Here is a 16,051-nt window from a genome sequence, read left to right on the forward strand (position 1 = left end):
ATATGAACTTTCTAAATTTTAAATGTGAACAAATGTTTCTGCCTCTTTGATGAACTTCAGCTGAAAATATTCACAGTTGTTAAGTAACAGTTCACTTTGTATTACGTGTCGTGGCGCAGTCTGGCGGATCCAATGTAAAACACTCCACCATCAACAACAATTCATTATTAAAAAATTAATTAAATAAACTATTAAAATTGGACCGAATTATGAATCTAAACCATTCTCGGATCCAACTGAAGACACACAAAAAGTTTCATTAAAATCGGTCCACCCGTTTAGGAGGAGTTCAGTAACATACACACGCACACAAGAAATATATATATAAAGATATATGATCGTGTGTCTGTTTGTCTGTTTGTCTGTCTGCAGGACATACCAAGAATGAAATAAGCTATATAAGTTTTACATGGACATTTCACATACAACTTAGTGCGATACGTGACACGCAATAGCTCCTACATCGTGAGTTACTCTCAATATTTCTGTAGTTGTCCAGCGAGTATTGTTTTTTAAAACGTTTATTGCTATTACTGGTAGTAAAAAATATCAACGAAAAATTTCCAATCCACTTGTAGTTAGAATTCTGATTGTATTCGACAATGAGAGCAATAACTTTACGACAAACTATTATCTATAGTGTTTAAATTCACGTGCAACTAAACTGGATTAATATTGTACACCTTTCAAAGTATTTAGCACTGTGATACAAATATAGGAGTACACAGTTTTTAACATATTCATATAAAAATATACACTTAATAATGTGCTCATCAGTGCTTTTTACTTCAAGGAATAAAATTGGTGCGAGTGTGTATTGCAAAATACATTAAATATATAAATCGCTTTAGATAGCTAAGAATATGTCATCTTTCTATTCTAATTTCAAATGTATTTATATAAAAACACACATTAACTATTTCATTACTCTAAAAAAAGTTTTAGTGTGTACTTTTGATAAAATCCTAAGATTATAAATGTATTAATATTAAAAACGTAATATAGCAATACAAATGTGTACATTCCCCTAAGCTTTAAGAAAATAAAATATAATTTTTAAATAATAATTATAAATTTAAACACAATTATAAATTACTATGTTCTCTACAAAAATTAATTCTATTGATTGTATGCACAATAACACAGAATTACTATCCAACGTCGTTTTAACGGAACATTAAACGAAGTTTTCATTTAATTTCCAGAACAGCAAAGAACTAACGGTAAATATAATAATAGCATAAGCATAAAATTATGATATGTTCTATGAAATTATAAACCTTATTCGATAATAATGAAACATATTAGACTTAACTGAACTATTTCTATGTGCACTTTGCATATCCTTCCTATATTCGCCTCTCATATTTCTTTATGTCCTATATAACTTTAATTCTCACAGTTTATGTTGTTGTTGATGCCATTCTGGGAAAACGACAAACATTAAATAGAGTCTATACTAACATAATACTCTATCTCCGTCTGAGCTTGCAATATAATTCAGATTAACAATATTCTTTGTTTCCTAGTCTACTGTTAGTCAGAAGTAATCAGTCAGCCAAAATAAGAACTTCCAAAATTTCCTGCATTAGACTAGCATTATCAAAATGTAACTTAATGTCTAAGATTTTTGTTGTAAGATTTTTGGAATGCCACAGATCGTATTGCATTATATAGGAGTAAAGTACTTGTTTCGCAATCAACTGTCTATTTATCATACAATTTATTATTTATCTCCTTGATCTATAGTGATGGAAAGTAACAATATTATTAAATAATACATTTATTTTTAGGCTACCATTAGCTTACCGTTGGCTTGCCAGGTAACTTAAGTCAAACTGTAACAATGTAAATTTTATGAAGTTTAAAATATTACCTTTATAATATATTACATCCTACGTGTAAGACGTATCTCTTTTTATGTTACATTAGTTTAAAGCAGCATGCTTGGTAGATTGAAGAATACCGGCAGGATTCAAGTGCAAGTTCATTGATATTGGCGAGATTCCACTTTAGATAAGAATGTACGATAAAGTTTGTGTAACTATGTTTAACCGGTTTCCATTAATTAATACATATCGTATTTTAGCGTTGCTCCACACACAGTACCTTAAAGTATATAAATGAATCAATAGTTATGATTTGAAGTGTAAAATATTAATATAGTATCGCAATAGTTATAGGTGTAAAACAGAGGTTATATATACAATAAAACGCGGCAGACAATACTATTATCACTTTCGCATTTATAATATTAATTAGGATGTAGGTATCAGAAACTTATTTCGTTCAAAAAGGGTCTGATTTCCGCTCTTGCAATCTTCTTTCGGTCTATAATAGCTCCAATGGCATACTCTAATTACCATTTTGTCAAGATAAATAAAGTATATGTTAAAAGGTAAGGCTGAGAAGCCTACTTAGGTTAAAAGGCGTATAATTCAGACCGTTTTAATTCCCTTACAGCCTAATGTATTTACGGCCCCAAATTTGAGCTTGCCTAATAGTCCTGCTAAAGACATACTTATGTCTCAGAACTACTTCGGTTTACTAGCTATTGCAATCTTCATGCTGTTTTACATAATTGTAGTGTCATAATGTATTTACGGCCCCAAATTTGAGCTTGCCTAATAGTCCTGCTAAAGACATACTTATGTCTCAGAACTACTTCGGTTTACTAGCTATTGCAATCTTCATGCTGTTTTACATAATTGTAGTGTCATAATGTATTTACGGCCCCAAATTTGAGCTTGCCTAATAGTCCTGCTAAAGACATACTTATGTCTCAGAACTACTTCGGTTTACTAGCTATTGCAATCTTCATGCTGTTTTACATAATTGTAGTGTCATAATGTATTTACGGCCCCAAATTTGAGCTTGCCTAATAGTCCTGCTAAAGACATACTTATGTCTCAGAACTACTTCGGTTTACTAGCTATTGCAATCTTCATGCTGTTTTACATAATTGTAGTGTCATAATGTATTTACGGCCCCAAATTTGAGCTTGCCTAATAGTCCTGCTAAAGACATACTTATGTCTCAGAACTACTTCGGTTTACTTCCAGCTATTGCAATCTTCATGCTGTTTTACATAATTGTAGTGTCATAATGTATTTACGGCCCCAAATTTGAGCTTGCCTAATAGTCCTGCTAAAGACATACTTATGTCTCAGAACTACTTCGGTTTACTAGCTATTGCAATCTTCATGCTGTTTTACATAATTGTAGTGTCATAATGTAGTTTGTTTTATTTTCCCGATCTATACAATAAACGTACATGCTCAGGCAAAAACATCTAATCCCGATAAAGTTTTAAAATTTTGACTGGTCTTATTTTGAGTTTTTTATATCATTTTAGTCTCGAAAAGTCTAAGATATTTCAAGTGCCATAATTAATTATGGTTTGCCCTTTTGTCCCAATGAAGAACATTTAAACATACTTACGGCTGAAATTGCAGTAAAAAAAATCAGTTCCGGCCTAATTTATTTACGGATTGAGTTATGTTCTTGCACGGATCAAGAAAATAAATAAAAATTTGGGAATTGTGATGCAACTTAGAATGAAAAGAGTACTTGGATTAACAATTATCTACTAACGTTGCCTGTGTTCTGCTTCCGGGGAAGTAGATGCCATTTCTGTGATGCTACTTAAACTACAGTAAAAATACCATACACAGTCGCAAGATATCCAACTAGTTTCGAGTACTTTCGTGCATAAATTCCTAGCTTTTAACATTAAGGATGGAGGATAATTTTCAATTACGTAACGATCAGCTAACGTAATCAAATAATAACCAAATATATTAATTAATGTTATCAACCAAACTTCAAAGCTATGAATGTGCAAACGGTTGTTCCGGTTACATGTAGTACCCATCGTGCATATCTAATGTAATAACAACTGTTGCAATTATTGATTGCTGTAGATATTACCCTGTTACTGTTGACTAATTTATTTGATGAAATTCATTACACAATGTTTTAATTGTAGTATAAAAATGATTAAGCTCTTATCATTACACACACACACACACACACACACACACACACACACACACACACACACACACACACACACACACACACACACACACACACACACACACACACACACACACACACACACACACACACACACACACACACACACACACACACACACACACACACACACACACACACACACACACACACACACACATTCAAACACGCACGTCACTGGTATGAATGTAGTGGATTTAGTTTATATTTATTTCAATGTTAAATTATTTAAGGTGTTAAGATGTTGTTGATTATTTTTTATCTTTACGCATGTTCCTGATTATTTATCTTTTCTTGCATGTCGCTAGTTATTAATTGTTACTTTTGCAAATTTTGTTATCACTTAGTTGTTATTTAATTCTTATCATACACTACATATTTATTAATGTTGCTTCGTGTTTATATTTAACTATTTATTATGGTTTTTGTTTTTTTTACCTTTTCGTTAATTATTTGTTAACTTATATTTATTACTAATTCGCTGTTTTTTATTACTTATTTTAACACTGTTTGTTATTTAATTATATATGTATACATTATATTAGTGCTATTAATAATTTATACTCTTTTTAACTTATTACATGTACAAGTGATGTAATTCCGTTGGAAGAATTAATAAATAAATAAATTAGACAGGTGGCAACTGCAAATGATTGTTCAAATGATCATGAAACGATATAACAGCATGAAAGTACCTGCTTCTGGTATTCGGACCTACATGGAGTTTCTAAAGTCTAGGTTGCACTTAATCTCTATGGGAATGAGAGTTATTCTGATTATTGGTAGTCTAATTCCCGAGTGGTATTGTTCCATAATGAAGTTGTAATGCGAGGAAGTCAATAAAAATACACTGAGTGCATGTATTGTTTAATTATTGAGTACATTAGATGGAGATATTAGGGAGGCGAAGCCATCAGAAACAATTTGTATTGGAGAATTGAATGAGAGTGGAAAAGTTATCATTGTTGGGAATTCATTTAATGGCCATAAGAAGCCATGTAGCAAATAATGTACTGATACTTATGCCTGCAATTTCAAAATACCTTATGACACTAACTACGGTTAGTTTATAACTTTATTTATTTTAAATATCAAACAAATTGGTAAACAATTGTTTTGTGTGTGTTTTTTAATGACACCTTCTGTGTTCTAATTTGCAGAAATCCACAGAGAGATTGTGAATATTTCCTTACTACAATATACAATTAAACTGTAACAAATTTATTCTATTATCATGTGGAATTAAGGCTAAAACGCCCTCTGTAAAAGTTAAACTGTATACCAATGACTTAAAAGGTCCGCAATTGAGAGGTACTTAACAAAACCAAATATCCATATTGGCAAACCAACGGACGGGGAGGCTGCTTTCAAAGACAATAATACACAGCGGTCACCAATCCAAGGAGCAGGTTAAGGAAGTTGATATATATATATATATTTTTTGGTTTGCCAAGTATAATTTGTAATTAAAAATCTCAGTACTCAAAACATTTCAAGATAGCATTAGATATTTTACAAACAAAATGAGTCATTTGTGAGACCAGAGTCGATCTATAAGTCTATTTTACTGACTCCTCACTGGGTGTCGACAGTAGGCGGTCCCTAACACGCCTTACTTATTGTAGATAAGCTTTTACTCCGCAATCCAGCGCAGATGTTCTTTTACATCTAATTGCAATGAGAAGTTACTCAACTTCTCGTCCTAAGTGGGAAAACTTTTTTGTCTCAATATTCTAGCATTAGTCGGTGGACGAGCCAGATGAGAAAAACTTTAAATGCATGTCAGTAATATGATTAAAAATGATATTATTTTAAAATATATTTGTATTTGTGACCGAAGATAATATCATAAAATGCACATAATATAATATAATTATAACTATGGGACAAGTATGTAGATTCCCATTAAAAACATTTGTTTCTTTAAATGAAATGAAAAAAGATGTATTCATTAGTAAAAAGGCTTCTTTTGTATACATAAATTACTGTAGACAACAGTTACATTTTATAATTATGCTCGGTATCTGAATAGAGACTTTCCTCTTTCAAACTATAAACATTATAATCTATAGTATATTCTATATTCTTCTAAGATAATTCAATGAAATTATACGACCAGTAGTATGATGCAACAATGCGAGGTCTAGTAAATTGTGAAAATAAATTAAAGTAAAATTTCATAGGTATATTTCTTTCATATCAAATATGATCTTACTACCAGTTCAGCTATGTAACCTAATGAAACTATTATAATCAACCGCACTTGAAAGCTATGGACGTACGAACGGTTCCAGGCTAAAAATGTAGCCAATCCTGATTACATAATATTCCCCTATACCCTTCATAGGCAGTGCAATATTAGTTATTGCAGTTCCACTACACCAAATATCGGGCTATTAGTTCTTTAGCGTTAATATCACAAAATATAACAGCTAATTTGTTAAATTGTTGTATCAATTTCAAATTGCTTACAGTTTTAATATAACACTTTTGCTGTTACATTGTTGTGTCATATTGTAGTTGATAAATTAAATAAATATGACTTTATTAGTATTAAAATTGTTTCATAATATAATAGGAATATATTTACAAAGCATTAAATTTATTTTGTATCTTTTTCTTTTTAAATAGTTCGATTTAAATTAGCATTGCAATAACCAATGTACTACGTTTACAAATTGGTTACCACTCTTTCCTGTAGTGTTTAAACATATCTGATATTTCCAGTAATGTAAACGGTTCAATTGATTATTGAGGACACGAATTGTCCTATTACGTGACTAGGAGCATGTGCCAGAACGAGTACAAATTAGTGATAGGCAAAAATAGTAGTTTTCCTTTCAAAATAGCAATTTTCGATGTGTTTTTAAACTTGCTCCTTACTGTTTTTTAAAATACAAAAGATTCTCTAAATATGGTATAAGAAAGTATTACAAGATGTGGCTTTATTGAAGTGTTATGATGCAATAAATAATTTTATGCAACGGTCATGAATAAACCGATACAATTTAACAGTACACTTATATTTGCTTGCTGAAATAGCTGTGCTAGTCACTAATCGTTTCCATGACAAGCACCACAGTTATCTGTAATCGATAAGTACCATAGATGTATTGTATAAGGCATAATAGAAGGTAAAGAATGTGTTGCCAATTATTAATACTAGGATTTTCGTGTATGGTGGTTGAAATTATATACTTGAATACAATTGCGTTAAATTACACATAAAAATTAATTATTTTAAAAATGATGATGATTGAATGAATGCTGTAATTTGATTCTTATTGTTTTGATTGAGTATTTAATTTCACTACGTATCAGGTATCTCAAAATTCGAAGGTACGAGTCGTATTGGTCAACAAATAAAGATTAATAGTTAATAGACAAGCTATGATTAGGTGTAAACTTCTTAAGAGAATTCATTATTTCACTACGATTTGTCTGAAATGAGAATATAAAAGCGACGACATGGGTAAATGAAAGCAGATCACATCATTCATATACACAAACGTTGTTGTCCTCGATTCGAGGTAAAGGAGTGTAGAAAAACTACAAACAGTGATGTGACTTGAATATTTCTTAAGGCAGTTTACTTGACTTACGATAATATAAACATAGATGTATAAACCCCTGGTTAACCCTCAAAATGTCCTCCTAACAGATTGACGGAAGGGTAACAAGGGAAAAAAGAAATGTTTAAAGTTTAATGCGTCCATTAGAGCCAATTTGTCATCCTACTCACTCAGTCTTTAATAATCCTCAGTAAAATCCTATGGATAAACATACACATTCATCGAACTAAATCTTGTGTATGTGGAAATAAAATATCATGCAAAATTAGACAGATAGAATATTGTTCTCCAGATATCCAGCGAATATTTAAGCTATCCAAAAGGTAAGCAAAAATAACGTTGAATACAAAATTTCAAGTCATAACTCAAGAAGTCAATCTTTAATAACATCAAAGATAAAAGTCCCATGAATGAATAAGCGTCATTGTCGAATTCTATTTCAAGTTTATACGAAAATATGAATAAAACGAAGTTTAGCAGGTCACGATGGATAGTAGGGCAAATCTTCCAAACCAATTCACCTAATAGCACATATTATTAAGCTCAGACTGTTTAAAGAATTGTTTATTCTAAGATTTCATTTTTTACAATAATAGTTACCCATAAGAAAAATCTAAACTTGATTGCTAACTATCTGCCAAATACCAGAAAAAATAATGGTTATTTTATAGAAATATACTTTTATGCAACATTTTAAGTCAATATGGGTGTTACTTTTGAGATGTCATGCGGAAAGGTAGCCAGATAGACATAAATTAATAAAAATTTCCAGCCTATGTGTTTTATATAGCTCTGCCAACTAATCTTTCAATTTTTTAAATTAATTAATAATAAAACCATCAACTTGGTGTGAATACAATATTCACTCAGAGACCTTGTAACTTGACCTGAACCAGTGGGCTAATTTTACACGGAACATGCCAACTTTTGTACTTCTTTAGTACCAAATAAACACAAAGTAGTAAACGAAGAATAATAATAATATCTTTCAGTGGCCTGGTGGGACAGTCCTAAGTGTTAATGAGCGATTCTAACTTGGCAAAGTGACAATCAAATTTAAAGCATTCTAACTTTCTTACAGTATATTAAAATTATGTTTCGATTGTTACAAGTTATATTGTGGCATTGTAATAACCTAAGTTGTACAATAGGGATTTAAGTTCAGCGTTTCATTCATTTATACTGGGATATACTTTAATGATATATGTTCGCCTTAAGGATAATTGAGTTAGGTGCTATTACTTTTTGAGTTTTTGATCAATTATAATTAATTACTAGAACAAACACTGTTGATATTCATCTGACTATAAACTTCTGATATTACCAATACTGATGTGAAATTTATGTATTTAATGTATTAAGTATTTTTATAAAATGTGCTTACGTATGGCCTGGGTTTAATTGGCTTACAATTTAATTCTTGATAGTGAAATGTCATAAATCAAAACTTAATTTAATAACACAATAATTTGAACTTTTTATTGTGTAGAAAAATCATTAAAAGCGTTAAATACACTGTTTTATATCATATATGTTTACTACACTGATGTCCTATTACGAATATATATATATATATATATATATATAGTGATCTTTTAAGCTCTTACTTTATACTTAAATACAATTCTCCTTAGTTCAAAAATATATTAAATTTTACACACACACACAAATACATGTTTCGTCGGCTATTGCCATTTATACAAATTTAATTAATGTAAATATCTGTTGAAATCACTTTCTTTGCAAAAATTTATATAAATTTTATAGCATTTTCTTTGATGACGTGTTACATGGTAGAAAAACACTATGTTAGGACAATTACTTACTACAAAGAATATACTACTTTATGTAATGTTTTTAAAACTCCATAAGTGGTAAAAAATCTTAAAATCATTATAGAATTGGAAAAGAAAGACGTTTTTTTTGTCCGCAGAGACTTTAAACCCTAACTTAATCTCTACTCTGAAGGCATTTATTTCCCATTAAAGCTCGCCAGAAGATGCCAGAGAATGTAACCAGATTTTCAATTTATGTTAACAACAAACTGGTAGTGACAAGCCTACAAAACTGATTCATTCTACGTATATTTATAATATTTTTTCTATTTAGTAATATAATTTAAGACAAACAGGCTACATTAGTCTACATAGTTAACTACTAGTTACAACAGTTACAATTAATTATAATATATATTTTCTATTTTATTATTATTTATTATTAGCAATACAAACTTAAGTAAATAAACGTATTAATACCATCCATGGTGATTTATGTATAGTGTGTCAGACATCGTTCCGGGTTAGTACAGATAAAAATACTGAAACTAAAAACACCTGTTTATATATATATATATATATATATATGTGTGTGTGTGTGTGTGTGTGTGTGTGTGTGTGTGTGTGTGTGTGTGTGTGTGTGTGTGTGTGTGTGTTTATTAATAACAAATTAATTAGTGTTACTAAATGAAAGTATTTATTTACTGTATATATTTATTGAAGAATATAATAAATAATCAAAATAAAAACGTGAATAGAATGGAAATTTGGAGCAAGAAGAAATTTATGAATATTTATAAATAACTAGCGTGAAAATGTTTAAAGTTTTAAAAGGCCTAACTAAGTATGCCGTATATCATGGAACTAGCAAATGTCATATGATTTACACACAGACTTTAAAAACGTCTCGTTCGGCATAGACCAAAATGCGTTCAGTAATAGCTATCAATTGAACCTATCGAACGAGATCTATTTAGTAGTGAAACATGCAGAGCGTTCTGACAAGCACTTTAACTTAATCTACTGATGGTTCATAATTAGAAGAGATACACAAGCGCGCTTTTGTTGACTTAGTGGAATTGATCCTTTGTGATGGAGTCATGCTGTTTGCCCGTGTCTGTAACACAAGCATCACGACTCTTGTTCAACAATGACTCGTAACACTAATGATTTCTTAGCATCACGTTCACTTGGTGTATTTAATTTATTCAATGGGCATACAGGTTTGTAAAAGGTTATGTTCTAAAATTTGTGAGAATTTTTGTGTTAAAAAAAAACGTATGCGCAAAATTCAAAACCGGTCTAAATAATCAGATTATTTATAATCCGGTGTTAAACATATTTTTTTACTTGGCAATGCTACTTAAAATACAAACTAAGCATAACATGTGAAAGATAAAGAAATATGAGTGAGAAATACATTTTCAATACTGATACTGTTAGGGAATAACAATTGAATAAAACCAATAATGAATTTGATTTTCATAGTCATAGACCAAAGTTTAATAAAAATTGCCCATATGAAGAAAGGGGCTAAGTAGTGGAAATAGTGGTGCTTGTGGAGATAAGTTTGGTCTTTTACCATCACCATAACTTTACAATGAAATTGCTTGTATCGCAATTCTCTCTCTCATTTCTAAAAGTTGACATTTTAAATGTTTTGAGGCATCTTTAAATACTGAAATACTGATTTTTCTACTACTTTTTCTATGTACCTAGAGTACACTTTCACTTTGATTTTTTAAATTGGGAATCTTGATATACTTCAACTTTTGATATTGTTCGAAATCCTCAAAATATCGCTTTATTTAATTGTATAATTATTTCCATCTTACCAAACCGAGCCTCTTTTATGAACATCATATTTTTAATTATTGAAGTAGATGTTTTCACTCTATCCTAAAGTATTTTCCTAATTCGTTAGGAGCACCACTAGGGATAATGCGTACATGAGGGTTACAAATTAGCTAAGCACAACGGCTGACATAATGCCTTTTAAATTGTGTTAAGTTCTGACTTATTGCTTTGCCCAAAGCTCTTGACTTCTGATGTTTCTTTAGTCCTGCATAAAGTATCTCTCCCTGAATTAATTTTCAATAAACATCTGTTTTATTGTATCCTATAATAGCGATATGAAGATATTTTTTTATTCCTTTACCCAAAATCACATTTAGTACCTTTTGAATATTAATTTGAAAACATATCTAAAGATTAAACGCTTAGTTTCATATCAGTAAGCTTCTCGTTTTTTAAAACTAATTATTAATTCAAATATAGTAAAAGGTTCAATTAAAGGAAGTATTATTACAATTGTTCTTTTAACATTTTTACATTGCGTAAAGTAAGTGTACATTTGCTAATGATTTAGGATGTTTCGGTATCAACGCATATGCTAGAGGATTCATACATTTGGCATAGTATCCTACACATAGTAACAGGAGGATAATAGAGGAAGAAAAATCCAGTGCTTATAACTTAAACAAGATCTTAGGAAACATGTAAACAGAAGTTTATTGTATCCCTATTAAGTTTTAATTTTTCAGTTACACAAAAGCATAAATATTATGTATATATATATAAATTATTTATTGTAATAATGAAATTGCTATAGAAAAACAAGAATTATTCAGAAAACGTTTTATTTTTTTCATGATATGTCAGTCATTGCAGGTTATTTATATTGAAAATGCTTCAAAAACTTATTGTACTAAAAAACGAGTCCAGTCCTAGAATTATCTAAAAACCAGATACGCAATGCAGTGTCACCATCAATCGATCTTACTCTAGGGATTTTACTTTAGCATCAAAGTGAATAACAATACTATTAGTTACTAAAATAGTTCGGTACAATCACAAATAAAAGTACAAATATAACAACACTATTTTTATCATAATATTTGTTTTATTGTTTGATGATTTAGGGATATTTAAAATTGCTTTATAATGCTAGAACAATAACATATTTTGCAATATCTCTCCATGACTAACGTCCAAGATACATCCTTCGTCGTCTGGGCAGCTATGGAAAAATGTATTTTTTATTTATTTTTTTTTTTGCTTTACCCGATAAAGCCAAACCAGACAAGACCTCTTTTCAAAATTACTCTGAGAGATGACCGTAATTAGCCTTAGTGCATTGGATGCCAGGCTAATATTTTGTAATCTTTCTAATATTACAACGTGAGTAAAGAATTGTGGAAATATAAAGAAATAATGCTAGAAAAAGTACTTCACAACTCATTTCACTCATATATTTTGCAAACCTCTTAATGAAACGACTCCTGTCCATTTTTCAGAACCTAAGTAAAAAATTTACTAACGAAAAATAATTCCTAAATAATATTCTAATAACCAAAAGGGCTGATTTATCCCTTATCACTTACCCAAGCTGCATACGAGTAGCAGACAGCCGGCATCTCGAAGAAGCATCTGGGCGAGACCAGTCAAAGCAGATTACATAAGAGTGTAAGCTATAACTATATGGAAATTGTTTTTATACAATAAACCTAATAACATAAAAAATTATGAAAGAAATTGAAACTGCCACGTTTATAGTAAGGTTAAACTTTCCATGATATGACACAACGGTTTAAGCCTAACAATGTATTATCCTTCAAGTACCTGTTAACTTGGCAAATAACAACGCAAATGACAACGTAAAACACGTGATAAGGAATGTAAAGAAGTTGACAAACACGGCAGTTACCGGGGTAACGACATGAACATCGCGCTAACAGGGTCTTCACCGTCGCAGCTGGGGCAGCAGTGTCTCAGAGCGATGTACACTCTGGCAGATTTATTTAATAAATGTTGTCATAGGCAATATATTTTCCTATCCCCGAGTGTCTTATTGGTTACTTGCATTTCGCGAAGGAATAATACGAAAACTATAAAAAATTGTGCAATCATTAATATATCTCAATTGTACGTAAGTCGTAATTTAATTGACAACTAAGGTAGTTTATTATCGTAAGTCATGAAAATCAATGTAAATAACGAATTAAAAATATTATTCCTTCGCTTCTATCATAACCCACTTCGATCAGCAATAAATCGATATCTGAAAGATTGACACCTAAATAATTAATTTATATTAAGCTCAGATGCTCCAAACTAGAATTCCATAAGAAAGGTGTGGGAAAATTAACATATAATAGGCTATTATTATTATATCAGCTGAGCACGATTCAGCAAAAGTTACGCAAGGCATAAAAAGTAGATGTAACCCTATTATAGAGACTCAGTCTAATTTGTTCGTTCTGATAAGACCCAGGACGAGGATCAGTCCTAGGAACGTTGTAGATTCTATTTTTTTCCAGATGGTCTCACCTATCGTACCGTGAATCATTATCGTGAATATCATATCAAGAAGATAATATTGTGAACCAAGACTATAATAGCCTAGTTTTCCTCTGAGCCCCTCCTTAGACTAAGACTCCTTAGAGTCTTAAATAAGACTCTACAACGTACTGTAAGCGGTCCTCATGATGCTGTGTGTTTGTGTGTTTTCATATCTTACATCCTTTGGTTATCCCTCATTTTAGTACAATTTTCAACATGTGAAATCCGATTAATTTTATCGCCTTTTGGATACAAAATAATGACTGAATTTGCCTTCATTTGAAATAAAATATTTATTTGTTTGAAACAAATAAAATAAAGAAAATTTCTTTATTTTAATTGTTAATTGATTTAATCTCCATCACTACAAAAAATCTATCACTGTGTAAGAGTTCAATTTTATACCCCGTTTTTTATTTTTGTTCTTAAATGAGAAAACGTTTATTTTGACAAGTAGGTGTGTCGATTTATTTTTTTCGTCGATAGTAGTCGTCGTCATTCCATTAGAAGGAGTCGATTTGAGGTTAGGGAACCTCTCTACTCGGGGCAGTGCAGTTAGCCGGAGCTCCGATGTGGCCGCTACAGCGGCTGGCGAATTTGCTTGCTAACGTCGTGGAGTGAAGTCAATTCGAGGAGAAGAATTTTTGCTTGCGGACGTCAGTTTGTGAAGTCTGAAGTCGAGTCGAGGAGAGAAGCCCTGTACGAGAGAATACGCAGTCGGCATATATCATCTTTTGGTGAGTCACCCCGAATTGTAATCATTAAGGGAATTTAAAAACAGTACGAATATCGAATGTTGAATATAAAAATTAGTACTGATTCGTTACCCTTGAATTCTGATCCTATTCCTAAAATTGATAATTCGGTGCGTAGGATAGGTTAAGACCAGCTTATAGGTTATTTCGTTTAGTAATAGTAGTATATCTATTAAATATAGGTTCTACTACCCTTCACTACCTTTCCTAGTTTGCAAACGCGTATTTTGCATCCTATAAGCAGCGTAGGTTTGTGATCCTATTCCTAAAAATGATAATTCGGTGCGTAGGATAGGTTAAGACCAGCTTATAGGTTATTTCGTTAAGTGACAGTAGTGTATCTATTAAATATAGGTTCTATCACCTTTCACTACCTGTCCTAGTTTGCAAACGTATATTATGCATCCTATCAGCCGCGTAGGCTTGTTCTCCTATCCCTAAAATTAATAATTCGGTGCGTAGGATAGGTTAACAGCCGCTTATAGGTTATTGCGGTTAGTGCCAGTAGCGTATCTATTCACTATAGGTTACACTACCCTTCACTACCTTTCCTAGTTTGCAAACGCATATTTTGCATCCTATAAGCCACGTAGGCTTGTATCCTATTCCTAAAATTAATAATTCGGTGCGTAGGATAGGTTAACAGCTGGTTATAGGTTATTGCGGTTGGTGATAGTAGCGTATCTATTCACTATAGGTTACACTACCCTTCACTACCTTTCCTAGTTTGCAACCGCATATTTTGCATCCTATAAGCCGCGTAGGCTTGTTATCCTATTCCTAAAATTAATAATTCAGTGCGTAGGATAGCTTAACAGCTGCTTATAGGTTATTGCGGTTGGTGATAGTAGCGTATCTATTAAATATAGGTTCTACTAACTTTCCCTACCTGTCCTAGTTTGCAAACGCATATTTTGCATCTTATAAGCCGCGTAGGCTTGTTATCCTATTCCTAAAATTAATAATTCGGTGCGTAGGATAGGTTACCAGCAGCTTATAGGTTATTGCGGTTGGTGATAGTAGTGTATCTATTAAATACCGTATAGGTTCTATTACCTTTCACTACCTTTCCTACATTGCAAACGCATATTTTGCATCCTATAAGCCGCGTAGGCTTGTTATCCTATCCCTAAAATTAATAATTCGGTGCGTAGGATAGGTTAACAGCCGCTTATAGGTTATTGCGGTTAGTGCCAGTAGCGTATCTATTCACTATAGGTTACACTACCCTTCACTACCTTTCCTAGTTTTCAAACGCATATTTTGCATCCTATAAGCCGCGTAGGCTTGTTATCCTATTCCTAAAATTAATAATTCGGTGCGTAGGATAGGTTAACAGCTGGGTAATTCTAAGCAATATATGGGTCAACCTAGATTTTTCTCATATTACAATATAATGTTCCAATAGTCAATTAGAAAGGAAATGACTAGAATTTCTTGCCGGAAAGCAGTTATAGGGAGCAGGCAACCGCCAGACGGTCATATATTGCTTAGAGTTACCTATTAGTGATCAGGGGCACTGACGTGATCTAGGCTTCAAATTTGGAACTACTCGAGTTAATTTTTTTCT

The sequence above is a fragment of the Homalodisca vitripennis genome, chromosome 1 (assembly GCF_021130785.1).
Source record: "Homalodisca vitripennis isolate AUS2020 chromosome 1, UT_GWSS_2.1, whole genome shotgun sequence".
NCBI lineage: Eukaryota > Metazoa > Arthropoda > Insecta > Hemiptera > Cicadellidae > Homalodisca > Homalodisca vitripennis.